A 10646-nucleotide genomic window follows, 5' to 3' on the forward strand; every position below is an offset into this window, starting at 1 on the left:
ATGGTTGAAGGCCCCTTCCATATGGTTTATTCTTGCCTCTCTTAATCAATTACACTCAACCAAATGGTTTATTGCTTCAAAATAGATTTTAACTAAAGAAAACAACATCTCAAGAGTTCAAACTCAAATGCAAAAACTAAGATCCTTTTCAAAACTCAAGATTGCTCACAAAACAAAAGTTTTTTTTTTTCAAAGACACACTTTCCCCCACACTTAAACAATGCATTGTCCCTAATGCATGCAAAAATCATGATAGAAAGAATTAAATCAAATTTGTACAGCATGTTAAAGTGTGAAAAAAAAGTTATTTCATTATTTTTTTTTTCAAAAACCCCAAACTAAACAGCAAAGGGAAACAAAGGAAAACAAAGAAACAACAAAAACTAACATAACAATGGAAAAGGAATTTCGTTTTTTTTTTCTAAACCTAATAAATCAGGTTGCATCTCCTCCCACACTTGAACTCAAAATGATATTCACAAACACAAACACAAGCAAAGAATGGTGTACCACATGTGTGCATATGTGACAGCAAGCATATCCCAACTAGTGCTCCACTTGTGTGATTTGTGAATCAGCCAAAGCAATCAAAAAGGAAATAGGAAGGAGAGATACAACCTTTGAAGAACTCAAGGAGGATCTTTATAGTGGAGGGCCTCAAGTTGAAACCTCTTCTTGTGATCTTTTTGATGCAAGCCCTCATACCCTAAAGAAGAAATCACAAGAAAAATGTAGAGATGTGATATAGAAGCATCCAAGTACCTAGCACACCCAATGAAATCTAGCAAATTCAAATCATCATAGAATAAGCTAGATGTGCTAGTTAACTCAAAAATCACACCCCCACACTTGGGATTCATCATGTGGTTAGTTCTTAGTAAAGGTATATGAAATGCAAACTTCTTAACTAAGAACTCAAATATGGCATCATGGATATAATCATGTAAACTCATAAAATGAAACTCAACTCCACCAAGATGGGGAGGAGTAAAATTATGCAAATAGATGCCAAAACCATCTTTAGCTCTCAAAATCAAATCAATAGGTGCATAAGAATCAAAAGTACTAGGAGCTAAATGCAAAACAACATACATGGAATCCTCAAAATCAAATAAAAAGGACTCATTCTCAATATCATCCAAAGTGCAAATCATATCATGAGAGTAAAAGTAATCATCAACATAAAAAGAGAAACTCTCAAGATGTGAAGCATCAATATAAAACTCGGTTCCTATTGCACTTTGGTGCTCATCATGAATCTTGATCTCCCTCTCCAATGCTTCACCTAAATCATCAAAACAGAAACTCTTCTCTACACAATGGTCAAGATCAAGTGAAACATCAAAAGAGAATATGGCATAATCAACACTATCATCAATGGAAGAACATAGAGTATCACCACAATCTAATGAACTAGAGCCAATAGAATGTGGTGCACTCTCTAAGCTACAAATATAAGGAGAATCATACTCAAGCAAAGATATAGACTCATCTAATGAAAATGTGAAAGTAGACAAGTCTATGGAATCATCAATCAAAGTGGTGCCTAATGGTGGTGTAAGATCTATAACACCTTGTTCTTCTTCATCCTTAGACACTTGAACACCTGAAATAGCACAAGAAAAACTTTTCCCCACACTTGGAGAAGGATTAGGTGCACAAAAGTAATAATCATCACAAATTTCAGAATTCATCAAGTTAGTGCAAGACAAGTAATGTGGTGTCATGTCACATGAAAGAGATGAACTAGAGCCATCATACTGTACCAAAGCACTAACATCACTTGACTCAATCAATGGTGTACAAGAAACTCCAGAATTATCATCCAAATCATGCAATTCATCCAAAGCAATTAAATCACACAAAGAAGCAATAGTATGATCATGAATGGAAGTAGAAATGTCATGTGCTTTAATGTGATCAATATGAGATGAATCATGCATGCCACTCATATTCTCATACTCATGTGAATGCAAATCATCAAAATCCTTAAAATTAGATAGAATTGAAGCAACATCTTTACAATTCACACAAGTAAACTCATGGGTACAAGAACATGTAGAATCAAGCAAGGAATCATTAATCTCACAAACAGGAAGCATGGAGACCTCATCAACAAGTACATCCTCAATCATATCAATGAAATGAAGGCTATAAGTCACAAAACAGTTTTTCATGCTATCAAAAATGTTAAATTCAATTTTCTTATCTATGAACTCCATGGTGAGTTTACCTTCTTTCATATTCAAAATGGTACTTGAAGTCATCATAAAAGGTCTCCCAAGGATAAGTGTGCCTTTGCCTCCTTCTTGCATATCCAACACATAGAAATCTGCTGGAAAAACCAAGTCTTTCACTTTTACTAAGATGTCTTCCAAGAATCCCTTAGGCTTCCTAGTGCTCCGGTCGGCTAGTTGCAAGATGACACTACAATCTTGAAGACTACCAAGATTAAGGGAAGAATAAATGTGAGTGGGCATCACATTGATGGCTGCCCCTAGGTCAATCAAGGCTTCTTGAACAAACACATTCCCTATTTGACAAGGAATGGTACAAGCCCCCGGATCTCTACACTTTAGAGGAAGTTGTGGCTTAAAGATAGCACTAATATTAGGACTCATTTGAACTGTAGCCAATGGTTTGAATCCTCTTTTATTAGTGCACAACTCCTTCAAAAACTTTGCACACTTAGGCATGCTTTTTATCATGTCAAGAAGTGGTATGTTCACTTCCACCTTCTTTAACATATCAAACACATCATGCCTATCTTCTTCTTGTCCCCTCTTAGCAAATCTAGTCAAGGCCTTAGGAAATGGCATATCCCTTGGAATAGGGTCCCCAATTTGATATTCCTTTGGAGGCTCTCTTCTTCCCAACACCACTTTCTCCTTAGGCTTGCTTGAATCATTCTCATTTGCCTTGGAAGAAGGGTGAACCGTGGCTGTTCTAGCACTGTCTTGGCCTTGATTTGAGCTCAATTTCACCTCTTTTTCTTGAGCATTCAGGGCTGATCTTGCCCCATTTGCATCCTCAACTACAATTTCTTCAATAGAGTCATCCTCATCATCAATCACTTGAGGACTTAGAGAAGTAGGAGGCGTGTTCTTGAGGCTATTTGAGGCATTTGGATGCACATTTAGCTTGCTGTCACAGCAAGTTGAATCGCATGAAGCATCAAGAGGAAGTGTGCTTTCATCACAAATTTGAGAATTCCTTGAAACAACCTCACTAGGCGTGCTGCCACTATGGTTTGAGGCACTTGGAATGGCTTCAAGAACTCTTCCACTCCTCAACTCAATTGCACTAAGGCACTTTGGATTAATGACAGGTTGAGTTGGGAGCTTTCCACTTCCTTGAGCTTGGCTAATGCTATTTGAATTCTCAAATTGTTGCACCACCAAATCAGTGCTTTGTTGTCTTGATTCAAGATTATCTATCCTCTTTAACAACATATCCAACTTAGAATCACCATGGGAAATATAAGAATCCATCTTTTGGCTAAAGTTGCTCATGGTGTTCTCAAACTTCTCAAGGTAAGAGTGCATTTGGTTATCACCCCGACCATCTTGAATAGAGAAGGGTTGGATATCCTCTAGGTTGCCTCCATAACTAAAAATAGAGTGTTGCATCCAACTTGGATTGTTGTTGCTCCCATAATTATCCTCAACTAAATTTCTGCCCCATTGGTTGTTTTGAAAGTTGTAGGGCCTTTGTTGTTGATAAACAGCTCCAACATTTTGATTTCTGTAGGCATGCATGCAAGTAGAAGTGGTATGCATGGTAGAATTGCAAATCCCACAACTAGGAGCCTTAAAAGCCTTGGACATGAAGGAGCCTTGAGGATGAGATGGGCTAGCAATGGATCTCTGCAGAAAATTAAGTTGAGCATAAATGTCCTCAAGTTGAGCATTAGGCCTATCAAAATTGTTAGCATGAAAGTACCCAGCCATGTTATCCAAAATTCAATGAATTTTCAACCAAAGTGTTAAAAGAAGAAGAATATGCCCTTGCAAGTTTTACAAGACTTATATAGCTCAAAACACCCAAGAAATGATACTGGAGTTAAGAAAGAAAATTAAAAATACGAAAATAGGCAAAATTCTGAAAAACTGGCAGAATTGAAACACACTGAAGCAGTATTTTTGTAAATTTTTTTTTCAAAAGTGAAAAAGAAAAAATTAGCAGAAACTAAAAACTAACAAAATAAAGCTAACAGACGGAATTGAATGCAGGAATTTTTATAAACAAAATTTCCAAGAAGGGAGAGAGATATGCTCCTCCAAAGTCAGCCCTGTCTGCCTGGAGTGTCACTGGGAGTCAGCAGTGACCTTATGTGCTTGTTCAGTGCACAACTCTTCGGTCCTGAATCAAATTGAGCTGAAATTTTTACCTGAAACTTTAAACACAAAGAAGGTTATACAGTCCAATTTTCAAGCAAAAATTCACAGTCAATTATTCCCAGTTTTTTTTCGAATTAGGGTCAGCAGCACTGGAAATTCCAGTGAACCCTGTTTCAGTCAAGCAAATATTCAACCAACTTAATGGCCGAATTAGCAATTGTGTTCAACAGAAAAAATGTTTCTAAGATAACCAAAAACACAATGAAAGAAGAATAAGCTCAAAATGATATGTCTAGCGAAAATTATACCTGTCCAAAATTCGTGCAAAATTTCTGGGCAAAGTAACCTTCACTGTCTTACAAGCACTTGAGCTATACTTGTCAGTTTTGGAACTCACGTCCAGAATCAGTATTATGGTGACTATATCCAGTAGCAAACAGACCAAACAAGTGATCAAATGCTCAGAAAATACAAGTCAGCCACCACAACACAAATTCCAGAATTAAACTAAAATGCAAAACAAATTAAAACAGCAATTGAAACCACAATTAGTATGGCTAGTTGCTCCCCGGCAACGGCGCCAATTGATGAACCCTTTAGTCGCCTTAGGTTATCAAATTTTACTAGAATGTAGAAGTGAGTATTCTAGGTCATTTCCCTAGAGAGCAAAGCATACAAATCATTGTTCAAATGCCACAAATTAATCTGAATTTTCAAGTGACTAAACTAACTCTATAATGCAACAATAAATGTTTGTAAAATTCTGTTTTAGTTGGAATGAAATGAATGATGATTATGGTGAGCCCAAGTCAGATTTCCTAACATTAATCATTGATTTCCAGAATTATAACATCATAAACCTTCTTGATTAACCTAAAATGAGATACTTAGAAACCTCTAAGTGTGGTGCACCATTAGACTCAATGGACACTAATGAATCTAGGTCAAGTGAACTTAGAAATTAACACTATATTCAGCCTTGTTCTACACAAGTTTCAGACCAAAACTAGTGGAAGAAAAATAGCTTAAGTCAAATTCATATAACCAATATGGATCTAACTCAAGTCTACACAAGAACTTGAACAAGAATCAGCAAGAACTTATGAAATAACCCTAGAACATCAAGGTAAATCATAAATTCCAGAACTGAAAATAGCATGAAAATCTAAATTCAACCTTCATATTCTCATCAAATCTGAATTAGAATCACAAAGTCTTCAACCAAAACAGGTTCAAAATTCGAAATCCTCAAAGAATCAAGACAAGAACATGAAATCAAGAAAATGAACAACAATTACAAATCTGGAAATCTCATAATGTCAAGTCATCTTTCTTGGAGCTCTAAATGATCAGCCTCTCATGCTCTTCCTCTTTGCTTGAATCAGACCTTGAGCTTGAGAAGCTTCCATGGATGAATGAAGATGAAGAAGTTGCAATCTGGAAATCTGGACAAGAGATGGACGAAAATGCAAGCTGGAATGGAGAAGAAAGTGGACAAAAATCTGAATAGAGAAGGAATGATGATCTGGACCAAGTGTTGATGATGGAAGATGAAGAAATGAAATCTGAAAAACGGATGAACAGTGCTGGACGAAAATGAATGAAGAAGAAGAGAGAGAAATCTGGAAAAAATCTGACAAGTAAAGGTGAAGAATGAATATGAAATGAAAAATGAAGGATTAAGTATGTGTGGAAAATGTGAGTGGTGATAAAACCAAAGTGGATGGTGATAAAAACAAGGAAAGTCCAGATCTGAAATGGGCTGGAAAAATGGACGAAAATAAGCTAAAATGGGAATAAAAATGAGGTGGAAAATGTGGCAAGGGACATGTGAACATGTGTGAGAAATGTGACTCCTCCTTAGGCTCCCAATCAGCTGCCACATGTCCTTCCACTAGATCTGATCATGTCACACCCCCCATGCCTCTTCTTCACTTGATGATGTGTCCCTCAATGCTTCCCATGCTCCTTTAATTTTTTATTTAATTAATTCTCCCCAATTAAATCTGAATAATTGTGCTACATCATCCCTCAAATAATTCTGGAATTTGCGCCCAACAGCCCCTAAATTCTTCATCTTTATTTATTTGCTATCTCTTGAATTTCTCCAAGCATGTGGACTAGCTTTTGATCCTTGATTTCAAAATTGCCCTCACAAAATCTGAAAATAAAAACACAAGACTAAATAAATTCTAAACAAAAAGAAATAAAAAGGAAAAGAAGAGAATTAATGTCCAAGATCTCAAATTAGGATATGAAAGTGTCAAAACAATCATCAAATAGCACTACTAGGGTTCATAAAGTCAATCTAGAAATGACAACTCAAAACTAGGAATTAAATCCTATTATGCACAATTTGATGCCAAAAACCAAGTGTTTTAACATGTAAAATATGAGATAGATCAATTCCCCCACACTTGAATTTTGCTCTCTGGGCAAAACTCTCTAAAACCTAGAAAAGAAAACCACACAAAGATGCAAACTCTCAAGAGTAAATCTAGATCTCAAAGTGAATGCACTCAAATAAGAACTAAATCAATGTTGCAATCTTTAGAGAAAACCTGAATACATCACAAGTAACCATTTGCAAGAATGTAATCTCAAAGAGAAACCTCACCTGATTAGTGTTTCACTCTAGCACTCGATGTATAAGGGTACAAATATCACTCCAGTTCCTTGACAAGTCATCCTACCATAGGCTTGTAATCCCTCTATGTCTCCACTACTAAGATGCAAGGGTTCTCAAGAATCATATGGACTTTCAAAGGATGTAATGTGCTCAATGAATGGTATACTTAGACTTGCATGTGAAAGGGGTAGGGTTTGGCTCAAGAAACTTGTCTTGGCCACAATGTAGGTATGCTCAATATACAAGACTACTTAAAACCAAACCCAATAGATAACATAATAGGGATCATGGATGGAATGAATAATTGGCCAAGAATGAGATGAAATGATAGAGATAATAGGGATGAGATGTGAATCTATAAGTAGGAACAAGTGAATCAAATAACAAACCCAAGGAAGCTTGCTTATTCAAACTCTTTATTTTGCTTTTCTTTGATCCACTTTAGATCTTTTTTTCTCAAGTATATTTTTTTTCTTTCTACAATCTTTTTTCTTCTTTCTTTTGTATCACTTCTTTCTTTGTTTTGTTTTTTTTTTCTCTTGCTGTTTGTTTTTTTTTTATTTCGTTTTTTTTTCCTCTTTGTTTCTCAAGGCATAGCTTCCAATACTTGGGTACAACTCAATAAATGTTCCTTAATCATAAGAATGACAGGTATGGACAATGTGAATGAGTAAAATAGATCCCACTAGATGTTATCTACTAGTTTAATTAAAAATAGTCAATGCACATTGAAACATACCAAATGAAAATACATGCAATCTATCCAAGATAGGGCAAGTGTTTAAAAATGACAAAAATAAAGAAAGGCTCTATTTGGCTAAGCAAGGGATAATCAAGTAATCAAGGGTTAGCTAAAAGGCCTTGGGCACTTTAATGATGGCCATAATCACTTTCCCTACAACCAATGCACAAGTGTAGCCTTAAGGAAGAGAGAAAACAAGTTCTAGAGGATTAACAAAACCAAGGAACATAGAACTCTCAATGGTTGAAGGCCCCTTCCATATGGTTTATTCTTGCCTCTCTTAATCAATTACACTCAACCAAATGGTTTATTGCTTCAAAATAGATTTTAACTAAAGAAAACAACATCTCAAGAGTTCAAACTCAAATGCAAAAACTAAGATCCTTTTCAAAACTCAAGATTGCTCACAAAACAAAAGTTTTTTTTTTCAAAGACACACTTTCCCCCACACTTAAACAATGCATTGTCCCTAATGCATGCAAAAATCATGATAGAAAGAATTAAATCAAATTTGTACAGCATGTTAAAGTGTGAAAAAAAAGTTATTTCATTATTTTTTTTTTCAAAAACCCCAAACTAAACAGCAAAGGGAAACAAAGGAAAACAAAGAAACAACAAAAACTAACATAACAATGGAAAAGGAATTTCGTTTTTTTTTTTCTAAACCTAATAAATCAGGTTGCATCTCCTCCCACACTTGAACTCAAAATGATATTCACAAACACAAACACAAGCAAAGAATGGTGTACCACATGTGTGCATATGTGACAGCAAGCATATCCCAACTAGTGCTCCACTTGTGTGATTTGTGAATCAGCCAAAGCAATCAAAAAGGAAATAGGAAGGAGAGATACAACCTTTGAAGAACTCAAGGAGGATCTTTATAGTGGAGGGCCTCAAGTTGAAACCTCTTCTTGTGATCTTTTTGATGCAAGCCCTCATACCCTAAAGAAGAAATCACAAGAAAAATGTAGAGATGTGATATAGAAGCATCCAAGTACCTAGCACACCCAATGAAATCTAGCAAATTCAAATCATCATAGAATAAGCTAGATGTGCTAGTTAACTCAAAAATCACACCCCCACACTTGGGATTCATCATGTGGTTAGTTCTTAGTAAAGGTATATGAAATGCAAACTTCTTAACTAAGAACTCAAATATGGCATCATGGATATAATCATGTAAACTCATAAAATGAAACTCAACTCCACCAAGATGGGGAGGAGTAAAATTATGCAAATAGATGCCAAAACCATCTTTAGCTCTCAAAATCAAATCAATAGGTGCATAAGAATCAAAAGTACTAGGAGCTAAATGCAAAACAACATACATGGAATCCTCAAAATCAAATAAAAAGGACTCATTCTCAATATCATCCAAAGTGCAAATCATATCATGAGAGTAAAAGTAATCATCAACATAAAAAGAGAAACTCTCAAGATGTGAAGCATCAATATAAAACTCGGTTCCTATTGCACTTTGGTGCTCATCATGAATCTTGATCTCCCTCTCCAATGCTTCACCTAAATCATCAAAACAGAAACTCTTCTCTACACAATGGTCAAGATCAAGTGAAACATCAAAAGAGAATATGGCATAATCAACACTATCATCAATGGAAGAACATAGAGTATCACCACAATCTAATGAACTAGAGCCAATAGAATGTGGTGCACTCTCTAAGCTACAAATATAAGGAGAATCATACTCAAGCAAAGATATAGACTCATCTAATGAAAATGTGAAAGTAGACAAGTCTATGGAATCATCAATCAAAGTGGTGCCTAATGGTGGGTGTAAGATCTATAACACCTTGTTCTTCTTCATCCTTAGACACTTGAACACCTGAAATAGCACAAGAAAAACTTTTCCCCACACTTGGAGAAGGATTAGGTGCACAAAAGTAATAATCATCACAAATTTCAGAATTCATCAAGTTAGTGCAAGACAAGTAATGTGGTGTCATGTCACATGAAAGAGATGAACTAGAGCCATCATACTGTACCAAAGCACTAACATCACTTGACTCAATCAATGGTGTACAAGAAACTCCAGAATTATCATCCAAATCATGCAATTCATCCAAAGCAATTAAATCACACAAAGAAGCAATAGTATGATCATGAATGGAAGTAGAAATGTCATGTGCTTTAATGTGATCAATATGAGATGAATCATGCATGCCACTCATATTCTCATACTCATGTGAATGCAAATCATCAAAATCCTTAAAATTAGATAGAATTGAAGCAACATCTTTACAATTCACACAGTAAACTCATGGGTACAAGAACATGTAGAATCAAGCAAGGAATCATTAATCTCACAAACAGGAAGCATGGAGACTCATCAACAAGTACATCCTCAATCATATCAATGAAATGAAGGCTATAAGTCACAAAACAGTTTTTCATGCTATCAAAAATGTTAATTCATTCAATTTTCTTATTATGAACTCCATGGTGAGTTTACCTTCTTTCATATTCAAAATGGTACTTGAAGTCACATAAAAGGTCTCCCAAGGATAAGTGGCTTTGCCTCCTTCTTGCATATCCAACCCATAGAAATCTGCTGGAAAAACCAAGTCTTTCACTTTTACTAAGATGTCTCCAAGAATCCCTTAGGCTTCCTAGTGCTCCGGTCGGTAGTGCAAGATGACACTACAATCTTGAAGACTACCAAGATTAAGGGAAGAATAAATGTGAGTGGGCATCACATTGATGGCTGCCCCTAGGTCAATCAAGGCTTCTTGAACAAACACATTCCCTATTTGACAAGGAATGGTACAAGCCCCTGGATCTCTACACTTTAGAGGAAGTTGTGGCTTAAAGATAGCACTAATATTAGGACTCATTTGAACTGTAGCCAATGGTTTGAATCCTCTTATTAGTGCACAACTCCTTCAAAAACTTTGCACACTTAGGCATGCTTTTT

Source organism: Prosopis cineraria, unplaced genomic scaffold (assembly GCF_029017545.1).
Source record: "Prosopis cineraria cultivar Desert tree isolate PC_DT_omini unplaced genomic scaffold, ASM2901754v1 PC9, whole genome shotgun sequence".
Taxonomy (NCBI): domain Eukaryota; kingdom Viridiplantae; phylum Streptophyta; class Magnoliopsida; order Fabales; family Fabaceae; genus Prosopis; species Prosopis cineraria.